The 14,253-nt window shown below is 39.5% G+C and overlaps 1 protein-coding gene across 14 annotated transcripts in view; it reads right to left on the bottom strand.

The window, feature by feature from the left end:
• Positions 1 to 14,253, bottom strand: part of Cask (calcium/calmodulin dependent serine protein kinase) — a 340,810-nt gene that overhangs the window by 122,536 nt on the left and 204,021 nt on the right. The gene's annotated exons all lie outside the window — the stretch shown is intronic.

Raw genomic sequence — 14,253 nt, 5'->3', positions numbered from 1 at the left:
ACAGGTGGGTATGACTATTGATTGCATCCCTCTCATGGCAGCCTGTAAAGTACTTTCCAGTACTATGAAAGCTAGTCCTCAAGGATAAAGCTTTCAGGTGAGATCCAGTGGCATTCTAAATACTCCTTATATCCCCAGATAAGTGACTCTCACCCCTCAAAGAAGCTTCTTTTGCATCAGACAGAGACCATTACCAAAAGCACCATCTTGTCAAAATGTAGACATCACCTGATCAAGGGCTGCCCAGCCACAACTGATAAATCTACAACAAAACCCATACACATAAGGCTCAGGGAACATTGTGGAAGAGGAAAGTGAAAATATTTTAAGAACCAGAGGATCAGTATATCTGCTCCAAGATAGTATCTTCTAGATAGGACACAGAAGGCATACCTAAGGGATCTCAACAATATGGCTGTCTAGGTAAGACTTTTTTAAAAAATGACAACACCTGAGGGAGATGTCATGGAGCCAAACCCCCAGATGAAATAGTACAGGCAACTAATGATTGCCAAGAGAGAAAAAACTACTCTTCCTCAGGGAGGTGCCCCTAATTGATTATCCAGTACCAAGTGACTAACCCTGAAATCATATACAATACAAGCAACATTAAACATAGTATGTTGTATTTACATATTTATATACTTACACATATATGTAAGAATAACAATTAAATGAATTAAGAGGGAGCGAGGTGGGGATACAGGAGGGGTTTGTGGGAAGAAAGGGAGGGAGAAATGATATAATATTAAGAAACTGCAAAAAAAACTTAGATGAGAAAAAAGCATGCAGATTTTTGATTGGGCTGAATTTTATCTCAATGAGATTTCCTTGTATACAGTTAGCACTCAGTTTCATTTAGCACTGTATTTCAGAAAGTGCACAAACATTGAATAAAGAATAGGTTAAGCAACAGTATATCTGGAAATACAAATACCATTTGAGGATAAAAACTGGAAGTTTTCAGAACAATTAGAGGCTCGTAAAAAGTGTTAAAACAATTTTAGTTGTCCTGACACTGGTATCAGATAATATCTAAATGAAACTGGCAATTGTTTATATAATTTTAAGTAATGAAAACTTGGATCCTATCAGTGGTAAGCATTCCATATCCCTTAATGTCCCACTAATAAACACAGTTTAAATACTATCAAGAGCTGTAGGGATGGCTCAATGTACTTGCTGGTTTATGTCTATTTGATGTAAGCTAGAGTCATCAGAGATGAGGGAGCCTCAATTGAGAAAATGTCTTGAGAGAAAGATTGAGCTGTAGGATAACCTATAGGCATTTCCTTAATTAGTGACTGATGGGGGAGGGGCCAGCCCATTGTGGGTGGGAACACCTTTGGGCAGGCAGTACTAGGTTCTATAAGAAAACAGGCTGAGGATGCCATAAGCATTACCCTCCATGGCCTCTGCTTTGGTTCCAGTCTCCAGGTTCCCACTGTGTTTGAGTTTCTGCCCTGACTTCCTTCAATAATGAAGTGATGTGGAAGCTCATAAGCCAAATAAACCCTTTCCTCCCCAAGTTGCTTTTGGTCATGGTGTTTCTTCACAGCAATGATAACTGTAAACTAAGACAGTGGGTAACAGCTGTAACCAGAGCACATGGGGTGGGCTGCAGAGGTAGGCATATTCTGGGAACTTGATGGCCAGTTGACCTGGCAGATAGATAGAGCAGGGTACCTATTGTCTTCCTCTGGCCTCTGCACAGCAGTGCACATACCAGAACACATGTGCATGTACAACAACACACATCGCATACACAGATACATGCCCCCCCACATGCATGTATCACATATGCCAACACACAAACTATATGATCATCAGTTACTACAATGTTCAGGAACATTAAAATAAACTACTCATAGCTCTAGAAGCAATCTCATTATCTATATCAAATGATGATCTCTATAAAATATTTGAAAACATTTATTAAATTAACTTATGCTGATTGTAATAAAGTAAAATTTGATTACAGTCATCCTGTAATAATGTTTTTTTACATAGAAATTTTATTTTTAAACATTCCTTAAATTAATCTGAATCTTGAGAATAGTTCTAGAATTAAAAAAAAAATATGCTACTGACTCACTAAATTTAGGGATACGTATTACATATAATGTCTTATTGATCACCTGTGTATGTACTTATGAAATACTGACTTTTTATCTGCCAACATAAGGCTTCGTTCTAGATATACACAGAAAAAGGAAATTCAGGAGTGCATGCATGTCTTCTTCACCTTGCAAAAGATCTGCAGATAGAACAAGCTTCTAAATACTATCTCATATGTGCAACGCCATATAAGGGCAACATGAACTACCTAGCTCTGTGAGTGACATCTCAGTGCTAAGCACTGCTGTTAGTTTTGGGAAAGTACTATGCACAGAGCCAGGTTAGATGGTGTCTGTTTTTACCATCTTAGAAAAAGACAATTCTATATAAGCCTTGATTTTTAATAAAAAAAAAAACGGAGTAATCCTGCTTAGACAAAAATAGAACTAATAAAACTACAATTTCAACCAAAGCCTATTGAAAGTTACCCAGAAAACACAAAGTAGACAAATTTCAAGGGATAATATGAATGCCACAGAATTATTATTTTTTAGGTTACTAATGTTCATACTGAGCATACCTAATTTCCAAACTTGAAAGCTAAAATGTTCCAATTCTGAAATGTCTTAAAATTTTAGGTACTGAAATTTTAGGGTAGGAATGTTCAACAGTCAAGTCTATGCAGATGTTCCTAGATCAGAATAACTCCAAACTCTGAAGCACTTACGGCCTAAACATTTCAGATAAGGGATACTTAATCTGATAAGAGAAACTTACTTCATTTCTATTAAATACATTCTTATCCTTCAATTAAAAAAAAAAAAAAACAAGGGAGCAGATGCGGAGAAAACCTTCCTAGGGGAATGGAACACATCTGAAGTAGACCCTTGATGATGAGAGAAGAGTATATGGCATGTGACTGGCTCTCAGAAGCGGGTAGGAACTATTCAGAGGGAGACCTAAAGCTTTGTTAGTTATGATGTGCATATTTTTGAAAAGTTTCTAAGGTAACTCTTACACATCCCTCTCACTGAGAGAAAAATCCCTGCAAATAAAGGAACCATTGCAAAGAGCTTCAAGAAGGAAGAGATGCCTTAATAAATAGTGGTGTACAAATTTTTTTTAAAAAAAGGACCAATTTACATCCTCACATTATACCAAACCAAAGGAAATCAAATGGAATTAAAAGTTAGTTGTAAATAAAGAAGTTAGTTGTTAAAAACATAGATGGCTAAATCATCTGTGGACAGGAAATAGTTTTCTATTAATGCAATGATAGCGATCTCTATAGAGAAATGTCCGTGCTATGCCTGGATGACTGGCTGCTATAGTGTCTTAGTTTGGGTTTGCAGATATAGGCTTGGTGAGCTGGTTGGGTGGTGGGAACAATGGTCATAGTTCTGGAAAAGAGGTTTGTCCTAAATTCCACTTTGCCTCTTATTTTCTTCCTTCATGTTTATAAGCAACAAAATGGGAATCAAAGTAAACATGTATTTATATGCCTTTTATCCTGCAAGTGCTTCGCCAGCATTCTGTCACCGTATTGTGGTGTGTCTACAGCAGCTGTATTTAACTGAGGGAATGTAAACTGAGAACCTTCCATTCTACAGATCGTCTCCATTAAGACAATGTTTGTCTTTGTCAGTTCACTCTCCCTAAGCACATTGGTAATTGCCGAGATGTCTGTTGTGTGTATACACATTCATGGGCATGTATGTGTCCAGGTGTACATTGGAGGCCAGAGGTCAGCATGAGATGTTATCCTCAATCACTTTCTGCCTTATTTTTGAGACAAGGTCACTCACTGAACCTGCAGCTCTGATCAGGCTAGACTGGCTGACCACCAAGCCTCAGGGATTCTCCTGTCTGCCTCCCTAGCTTGGGAACAATAAGTGTGTTTTCTCATGCCTAAAGTCTTCATGTGGGTGCTGGGCATTAAACCCAGGTCTTACTGTTTGTGTAGCAAGCAATTTATCAACTGAGCTAGTTTTCCAAGCCTCTAAGATGATAGCTACTAAAAACAAACAACCCTAACCTCCCCAAAACTTAGTACTATTAATATGCAATTAGTGCAAAAGCTTTTATCATTTACCAAAATTGTATGATGCCCAAATCCCCAAACCTTCAAGACTGGCTTTCTGGCTGTCATACATTTGTATATTTCTCTTGCAAGCTCTACTTGAATCTTGAAGGCTAATTCAGCACAAACCCAGACAGGCAGAACATATTTAAAAAAAAAAAACAAAACGGTAAATTGGTATATTTTACCTAATTTATTTTTTCAAGTTCATGAAAACACATAAAGAATCATCACAAGATGAGTTCTGGAAAAGTTTTTCAGTTACAGTTTGGATACATATGTCACTTTTACCTTTGGTTACCCAGTGAAATTAGTTCAGGCGCACCAGTAAGCCATTACTTATCTTATTTGGTAATTTCACATATAAGTTTACTTTATATGTACATAAATCTTTTTTTTTTAAATAGGAAAGTGATATGTAGTAAGACTGGCCTTGAACTTGTTATCTTACTGTTTGGTCATTGGTATTTTACAGGTGTGCATTATTATACTTGGGTAAGATTTTTTTAATTAGAAACATTTTAAAAGTGGGGTTCAATCCATACTACATAGTTAGATACCTATGTTTCAAATTGAACAGATTTGTTTCGGAATTACTTAACAGTTGACTCACTGGGCATGGTGGTACATGCATGTAGACCCAGCTGTTGAGGAGACAGAGGCAAGAGGATTGCAAATTCAAGGTCAGCTTGGGCTACACAGTGAGATCAGGGCCAGCTGGGGTAACGCAGTGAGACCTTGTCTAAACATAGACGGTGGCAATAATACAGTAACAATTCTCTAGACCCCATACACACGATTCAAAGTTAGATATACTAAAGCTTAGCCTGCAGCATCCCTCAAAGTCTATTTTCTCAGCAGAACATACATTGTTTCAATGTACAGTTTTGTACTTTTCTAGCACATATGTGTATAACAAGGTACACTTTCTTTTTAAAACTTTTTTAAAGTTTCCATGTGATGTAACTACCGTTTTATCATTTTATAGCTTTTTCCTCTACAGTTATGCTTATCTCTGTCTAATATAGAGGCAGAGAAGTGCCTCTATATCTTTTCACAGATGAAGTGTCATGGGACACAAATCAACACGAGTTCATTTCTCCATTTCCCCTACCAACGAACATTTAGGTGGTTTCCAGTTTTTCTGTTAGTAGGAGCCATGGAGAGGAACAGTCTTCTGCTTGCCAAGGGTCCTTGCATGAAGGTTCCTTAGAGTTGACACCTCAAGCAACATATGTCTGGCTGTAAGACTATGCAAGGTCTTCAGCATATCCCAGTCCTGATCATTTTCCAAAGCAATTTTTTACTTATATACCCAATCTCACAAGTAGGCAGAAATGAGCTCCTAGCTGCCCACATCCTCGCTAACACTTGGTTTCATCACACACTACTTTTTGTCAGTCAGATAGGTGCAAGATGGTATCTCCTTGTGGCTTCAGTGTGCACTTTCCCGATCACAAGGGCAATGGAGTATCATCTGTAATACTTCCTGCATGTAGGCTTTCTCTTGGGTGAATGGTCTGTTCATAGCTGCAGTTCCCCCTCCTCGCCAGTTGCTTAACTTTCTTTCTTTATTGAAAATTGTTGAAGTACTTCTTTATATATTCTGGACCTCAATCCATCAATCTAACCCATGAGACTCCTAGCAATGGAGAATTCAGAGCCTGAAGTGGCCACTTCCTGTAACTAGCCAACACTTGCAGTGGAGGGACTGGGACACCAACCCAGCCACAAAACTTTGACCTACAAATTGTCTTGCCTACTCAATGTGCTAGGGTAAAGGTGGCGCAGAAATTGTGAGAGTGGCCAACCAATGACTGGTCCAGCTTGAGATCCATGCCATGAAAGGGAGATCACCCCTGACACCTCCTGGAGGGCCAAGAACCAGAAGCTGGATAGCCCGGAGACCTGGGGTGGAACCAAACTGATGAAAAGAGAGGCAATGAAACGACTCCTAATGATATTCTTCTATACTCATAGGTTGGTGCCTAGCCCAACTGTCATCAGAGAGGCTTCAGCCAGCAATTTATGGAAACAGATGCAGAGACTCACAGTCAAATATTAGGTGGAGCTTGGGGAATCCTGCAGAAATGGGGGAAGAAGGATTGTAGGAGCCAGAGGGATCAAGAAAATCCACAGAATCAACTAACCCAGGCTCATAGGGGTCCACTGACAATCAGGGAGCCTGCATGGGTCTGGACTGGGCCCTCTGCACATCTGTTAAATTGTGTACCTTGGTCTTCTTGTGGGACTCCTAACAGTGAGAGCTGACTGCCTTTAGGATCTGAGTCTGCTGCCTGCCTTTGGGATCCTTTCCTTCTACAGAGTTGCTTGTCCAGCCTTAATAGGTGAGAAGTATCTAGTCTTACTGCAACTTGATATGCTGTGGCTGGTTGATACCCATGAGAGGCCCTTTTCTGAAGAGAAATAGAGGAGTGGATGGATGGGTGAAGAGGGGAGGTGGTAGTGGGGGACCAGGAGGAAAGGAGGAGTGGAAAACTGCAGCCAGGATATAACTAACTAACTAACTAACTAACTAACTAACTAACTAAAAAATAAATCTAGCTAGTCACTAGTCAATATAAATTCCCCAAGGACTCTAAAATTCATAGCTCAGATGATAGATGATATTTTTGATAGCTTAGCATTTCACTTACAAATAGTACTGAGGTATCAAATGAGGGGACCCCTGAGAACATAAAAATAGAAATGTTTTCTGAGTGTTAAAACTACAAAACCTAAGCACTTGTGCATAAATATGTAAAAATACTTTTAAGAAGCCCAATTTCTCAGACCAGATGTCCTGATTAAATTCTAAACATGTCATGGGGAAGAATTAGAGGTTCACTAGTAAATAAAAGAAAATTGAGGTGAAGCTGTATGGAGAAAATGTCAGAACTGCCTATTACAACAGTCCAGTGGGTTACAGTTGGCCAATGGATACGGAGTACAATCTGTGACTTATTGATAGGACCATGGGAAGAAGCCTGGTGAGGCCAAATGCAACTTAGAGCTTAATAACACTTCAGTAAATAATGAACAGAGAGGTAGCATAATAGACAGGCTAAAAGACTGCCTGAGTTCAAATATTTGTTCCATCACTTGTAAGTTGCTTTGGACACGCTCTTTCTCTTCCCGAGAAAAACATGAGTAATGGCTGGACCTCACTCAGAGAGTTGTTAAGAGGGCGGAATGACTTAATAAAAGTACCCAGCAATCAGAAAATATTTGGTATGTTATCCAAATAGCCAAATACCAGGGGATAGGTAGAAACACACAGCTGGAAGCTGAGGGTAAACATGAGATCCAGAGAGTTATACAATGAAAGTGGCTCTGGGCCAACTCTAGAAGAAATGAACAAAGTGAACTGAAGCCTCGCTTGCATTCCTAACAGCAGTATCTGGAGAGGTAACAGATCCATTCTGTTTTATGCTATCCAGACCATACTCTGAGAGTCAGCAAGCAGACAAAGAATGTGAGGGCATCTGGAAAGATGCCAGAAGATACATTAATATGTATCTGAGCCTTAGCTTTTCTGTATAATCTGGATTGCTGAACTAGTCATCACATTGCAATGGAAACTAGCAACAAGGCCCCTTCCCTAGAGATCTGCCTCAATCAATGGTAGGGACTCAAGTGAGAGTACTAACCCTAATCCCTCTGCTGTGTTATTTTTGTTTTTGTTCTTTTGGAGGCAGGAACTCTTCACATAGCCCAGGCTGGCATTCAGCATACTATTCTAGTGACGGAGTCTTCCAAGTTCAGGGATTATAAGTGAATACCACCATGGCCAGCAGTCTACCCGATTTTCAAATATTGGACAAGAACAAGTTTCTAGATCAAAGTTCTTTATACCTTCTGCTAATCCTGCTGGCATAGACTTTACAGAGTCCCGTAATAGCAGTTCCTTTCTCTGTTTCCTTCCTGCGTCTTTCTGCTGTCCTTCAAATGAGATGTTCTTAGCACCCCGGACACTCCCTTCTGCTGTTTTCCTTTCCTGTACGCAGTAGCACCTCTTTCTCTTCCCCAGTTCAGTTTTGTCTCTGTGTCCCTACTTTCTCTTTTAAGACCAGTTTCTCATAACTGCATGCACTCTTCTTTTCCACACCCCCTCTCCATCTGTCAGAAGCAGAAATGCTCATCTGTATGGGGAAATTCAGTCTGTACTCAGAAGAAAAACACCGTTTCCTCTATATTTTTAAGTGAACACATTGAGCTGGCTGCAAAGGGAACTGACGGGTTTGCATGCATGCTCATATTCACTTCCCCTTTGTGGCCAGCAAGGCTAGAAAAACACAGGACACATGAGGTCAGCTCTTGTGGGTAAAGATTACATGGTTCCAAGTATGTGTGGCAATTAGGAAGAGAAGTAACTCAACTGCGTCTCCTGATCCAATAATTGGATATTCATGATACTCATCATACTGAAACCTCGAGTCAGTACATCCTAGAGGGGTGGGAGAAGTGCTCCCATACTCTTCTGGAATTATCATTGTTTTACATCCTTTTAGGCTGTGGTACTGTAGATGTCACTGAATGTACCTAGCTCTCAGCATTGAACAAACTTCTAGAACTAGTAGGAATAGGCTTTTCTTCTAGCTTTATTGACAAGCTAGATTGAGGTTCTAGAAGCACAGAAAGGGAAAGGGCATTCATAGTGGACAAAAATTTCGAAGGCCATGGTCCAGATTTGTGGTACATTTAATGTAGGCTTTAATATGAGAAGGAACCAAAGCAGTTTGACGGCTCTAGGACCTGCCTGGGACATGTGAGGTCCCTTTGCAAAGCACACTTTTCTTTCCTTTGAGGAATGTTGCTGAGGAAACAGTGGACTCTAAGCTACACATACCTTATTAATCCCTAGGGAGAGAGCCAGCTTACTGCACTCAAGGGAAAAAAATATAAAAGCCCAGTCAAACCATCAAAAGTGAAAGCATAGTAAAAGAAACGTGGTAGATTAAAATGAAAACAGTGCATTCAAACTACTTCTTAAAGAGGCGATAATGGATAGAAGACATTTCTTTAAGGAAAAGTGAGTTCCTTGAGTGATTTGACTTGCCAGCTCTTCTGTTTGTGACGTGGGATGAGGGGACTATGTATTCATGTGAGAGATCCTTGCAAGATGGGAGGTGGTGACTGAAGATTCAGTGACAAACCACATGTTCTCAGGGATAAAACCATGGACGTGCCGCTGATGTAGAGAGCTGAGCTGTGAGGCACCTTTAGGAGGAAGGATCAGCATAGTTGATTGGGTACTGGAGGAAGCGAGGACAGTGGAAGAGAAAGAGTATCTCTTCTAATACTTTCTTCAGAGGATAAAATATACTTTAAAATACATTTTTAAACTAGTTTCATTATTAGCCCTTTAGCATTATTTGACTTTTCAAACTATATCCATCAGCTGCCATAATTTTATTTTAGAAGTTAAATACCCAAAGGTGACCACAAAATTGTCCCATGCTAAAATGTTAGACCGTTTTATTCTTTTTCTTTTTTTCTTATTTTTAGTGGGTGTAGGATCTCACTATGTGGCTTTGGTTGTCCTAGAAGACAGGCTTAGCTTCACAGAGATCCATCTGCCTCTGCCTCTTGAGTCCAGGGAGTAAAGGTGTGCACTACCACACCCGGTGTGCCAGACTTTCTTTTAACCTCCAGGATAACCAGAGTCATGAATATTTCACAAAGGTGACTCATTATAATCATTAAAACAAAATAAGACAAAAACAAGCCTTAGATGATTTATCCTATTCATGGCTGATGAGTGGCACTGGGCTTTCATGAGAGAATTTCTTGTTTTAAAATTATTTTTCCTTTATCATTTTTAAAGTGGTTTTCATGCACCAGAAAGAGGACATTTATAGATTTATTACAGCTTAAAAGAACAAAACCCTTAATTTTTTTTAATTTGTATTTTTTTCCCAGCCTGTACTGCAGTCATTTCAAGCTGGAAAGTAAGCAAATTTTAAAAACCTAGGAGCTTTGTCACGGTGATACACTGCCCTCTGCCGGCCAGAGCTCTAATGAAGTAAGCAGTTTCCAGAGCTGTTCTGTGTTAAAACTTAACAAAGGGTTTCCCTCCAATTGTTTTCTACTAGGTATTTCTGGATTAGTGGAACTAAAGTAAATTTATTATTGCCAAGCATCAATGCTTAGTCTTATTAAATAAACATATTTCAGATTGACTTTTCCTAAAAGAAAGGCAACAAGAAAATATTAGAAACAGAGCCATGTATATATACTTATTTGGAATGACTGATTTCAACTCTAAACTACTTCCATACATCAAAAGATTGCATCAAGATGCAAGTGCCGTTGGATGAGACTCCTAGTTTAGTAGGAACCATCAACGATTGGTAAAACCCACTGGGTTAAAGGGTGACATTAAATTTAGGATCTCAAAATATAAGCTTCAGATTATATGAAAAGTTGACATAAGTAAAAGCTACTTTTGGTTGCAAGGAGATATGAGAAACTTGTTTACCTAATCAGAAGCAATAAGGCCCAAACAGACCGTATGCTTTTTACATGGGTGCCTTTTTTTGTTGTTATTTATCTTATTTACTTAGTTTTCATTTGTTTTGGTTTTCTCTTCTTTTTTTTTTTGTTAAGAGACAAAGAAGAGGAGGAGGGGAAGGAGGGAAAGAGAACATGATGTTGGGTAGGGAAAATTTGGATGAGGAGAAAGGATATGATAAAAATATACTGTATGGAATGTCTTTTTAAATAAAATAAAAAATAACAGATTCTGTGAGTGCTATCTTATTTAATGTGAGTCAGGATAAGACAGCATTTAATACTTGGGGTCAACCAGAAAGGGACGCAAACACAGCCTTAATTTTAGGACAATTTTATAGACAAATTTAAAAGAAATGGCTAGTAATAAAATGACCTTGTTCTTAGAAAGAAGCATAGAGAATTCTGGGCACTGATACATGATCTTAATCTCTCTGCATTCCCAGTTGCTGTGTTGTGATATGGGCATGTGTTTACTTGTGGGAATTTACGATAGGTCACATTTCTCCCCAGACTCTTACCAAATGCCTTATTTCAGAAATGTCTGTTTTTAAGGAAAGAAAGTTTCTTTGTATACTTCAAAGATAGCACAGGCAGGGCAGTAACATGAGAACTGCTGGCCCATTTCCAGTTTTACCCTCGGCTTTCAAAGAACCTAAAGAAAAGAATGGTTGGTTTTGAAACATGGCATAAACATGTACCTGCACACATATGAACACATGCACACATCCACAAGAAGAGGGGAAAAAACCCTGATGGTCCTAAAAAGCACTGACTTCTCATTCAGGTCTCCAGGGACCTAAAGCACAGTGTAAGCCTGGTGTCTCTGCCTTCATTTTGCATATATCCCTTTTAATCTGGCTCATTATCTATATCTACATATGCTAATATGGATCACTCTAGGAGTGTCTATCAAATAATCACTTATTCCATTGTCCATTGAGGCCAAGGGCACAGAGATAGGACTAAAGGGGGCATCTTAGTATCAGGTTTTTACCATGTCCTGTTCCAGATGCCTAAAGATATCCAGTTATTATCCTAAAGCAGCACGCCCTTGGATTGCATCACCTAGATGAGGGCAGTTATCCACAGTGAGTACTAGGCATGAGCAATCGTCTCCTGAGGACCACCCTGTTCCCTCAAACAATAAGAATGTCTGCAGACCACCTTTGCTGAACCAGAACTGAGACAATGATCTGTGAGTCACACAAACTATTGGCTATACCTTGACTAAGGCTGTTTAATTATGCACAGCTTTTGCCTCCTTGCCTCAATTTGCCCTCTGTTTAAAACCTACAGCTGATATTAGTACCCTGCAGAGGTATTTGGGGTCACCAGACACTTATCTGTTCCTCTTTTTGATGTGCACACGATTATGTCTCCTTTCTCTGCTTTTTACAGTTTGCCATTTGCTTCTTGAATTGGCATAGTAGGATGGGTGGCCAAGGTCAGCCTGTTAGCGCTGTTGGACGTAGAGCTTTCATCCTAAAACTCTAGTTACACTGGAGTCCCCCACAACTACAGCTTCTTGTAGTAGGATGTGAGGACCTGAGAACAGTTGCACTGGAAACAAGGCTGTGGCCAGATACCACACCCTAAAGAGAACAGAAGGTTCACTGAACTTGAACCAACCACAGCTTTGAGTAACAGGCTTGCACTGCACGTCTAAAGCTTGAAATGAATAAAAATAAATAAAAAATAAAAATAAAAAAAAATAAAAATGAATAAAAATAAATAAATAAATAAATAAATAAAAGCATTGAAATGAATAAGGCTTACCATGGCCCCCTTTGAGGGAAATCAAGAATGCGATGTTCTAAAATGCACATATTTAGACATGTGTTCTTGTCTTGCACAACAGCTTCCCTCTCAATGCCCTGAGCTTCTGATTGGTCAGATGAACAATTTTTAAATTGTTGTAGTCAGTTTAGAGATTAGCCGGGAGAGCCAAAATAAGTTCCTATTTGAAACACACAAGTTCAGGTATGACTAAGGTCCTCCTGCTTTTGGTTTTGAGGGAAACTGGTAAGTGACCTTCAAACCCACCCTTCAAAGTTGATAGAGGCAGTGACAACAGCTTGCCATGGGCTGCAAAACTGAATGAGCACATGCCTGTTTTTTCATCAGTTTTCCCAAAGTACTTCAAAGGAATTCCAGGGTCCAGATTTAGAAACTTCCCCTGAAGCAGATCAGAAGGATCAGAAGAGTATGGAGGGGAGGAGTGTTTGGGCAGATGATATGAGAAGTAATCAGATAAAGATATTTACATGTGGACAAAGGGAGAAGCACTCTGAAGAGGAGAATGATGAGAACTCAAAGAGCCAGAGAAAACTTGTTACATGGAAGTCCAAAGGGGCACACTATTTCCTAGAGAACTTACAACTTGGTTTAATATTCTTGAAATAGCTCTATGACAAGTAATATTTGATAGCTTAGTGTTTCCTGCCATGACTTTTTTATACTATTGGAGAGTATTGTTTACTGTCTTAGAAAACCTTTGATAGCATTTACCTAGTAGTCTCACTTGAGCTGTTCCTTTCCTGAGCCCCATTTTCCATTCATCACATGTTCTCTGTTCTTTCCTCTCAGTTCTCTTAAGGAACCATTGTGATTTACCAATTCACTAATTTTCTAATTCTCAGAGCAGCTCAAGTCTGTATAACTCACCACATCTTCCTTGGATTTCAAGGCACTTTAGTTTAAGGTTAGCATTCTACTTCTGGGACCTCCATGGGCTGCTAGAAATGTGGTAGAAACTCCAACAAATACCTGCATGAACCGCACTGTTTAGGGAAAATGTATGATATGACAGTGAAATCCAAAACAGTCTGAGAATGGAGCAATGGCCACCTTTTAAAGAACTGTCCATCCTGGAGAACTCAGGTCTAGGAAAGGGCTTGCCAGATATGCAAATGTCCTCGAGTAGGGCCAGGTTGAACACACAGTAGGGTAATGGGGAGAAATTATGTGCCCACCTCCTCTTTCCCTCTCCAGCAGTTACCTTTGCCTGTTCTGCTTTTGTTACTTTAAATGCTGAGGAAACGCTCACCTAAATGACAAAAATGTTGATTGCCAATTTTTAGATTTACTGACCCCCATCCCCAACTCCTGATGACTTTGTGATAACATCAGAATGTGTTCTTTTAATTCCCTGCATCAGTTAACCCAAAGCATGCAAATTGCTATGAAGGTTAACTTGTGGATAACTAATGTGTTTGTAACTATCTTCAGGAGGTCAAGGTTGATTACAGTTCTAGCCAGAGGTGGGCAGGGGAATGAGCACAGAACTTCCTGCTCATTGTCCCACTGTATAACCCAGGCTTTTCTGCCCTTCTTGTAATCCAGTTCTCCAAGACAAAGCTCTGCTGATGGCAGCCCTCTCCAGCTTCTCAGGATCAATCTTTGAGTAAACCCAACTTCTCATCATCTACGTACTAGACAAGTGGTAAGCAGATGAGGAGGACTAGGGTTTGGAAACAAGAATTGGCAGAACTGGGCTGTGGATGTAGGCGGTTCAGGTTAGTGATAAATGTTCATTTAGCCTTCACTTAGGGTCAGTTCAAACTACATGCTATAACTATTAACTTGTTTTGAAACATATT

This window comes from Arvicanthis niloticus, chromosome X (genome assembly GCF_011762505.2).
Source record: "Arvicanthis niloticus isolate mArvNil1 chromosome X, mArvNil1.pat.X, whole genome shotgun sequence".
In the NCBI taxonomy this organism is placed as follows: Eukaryota; Metazoa; Chordata; class Mammalia; order Rodentia; family Muridae; genus Arvicanthis; species Arvicanthis niloticus.
This window is presented reverse-complemented; position numbering and strand designations above follow the sequence as displayed.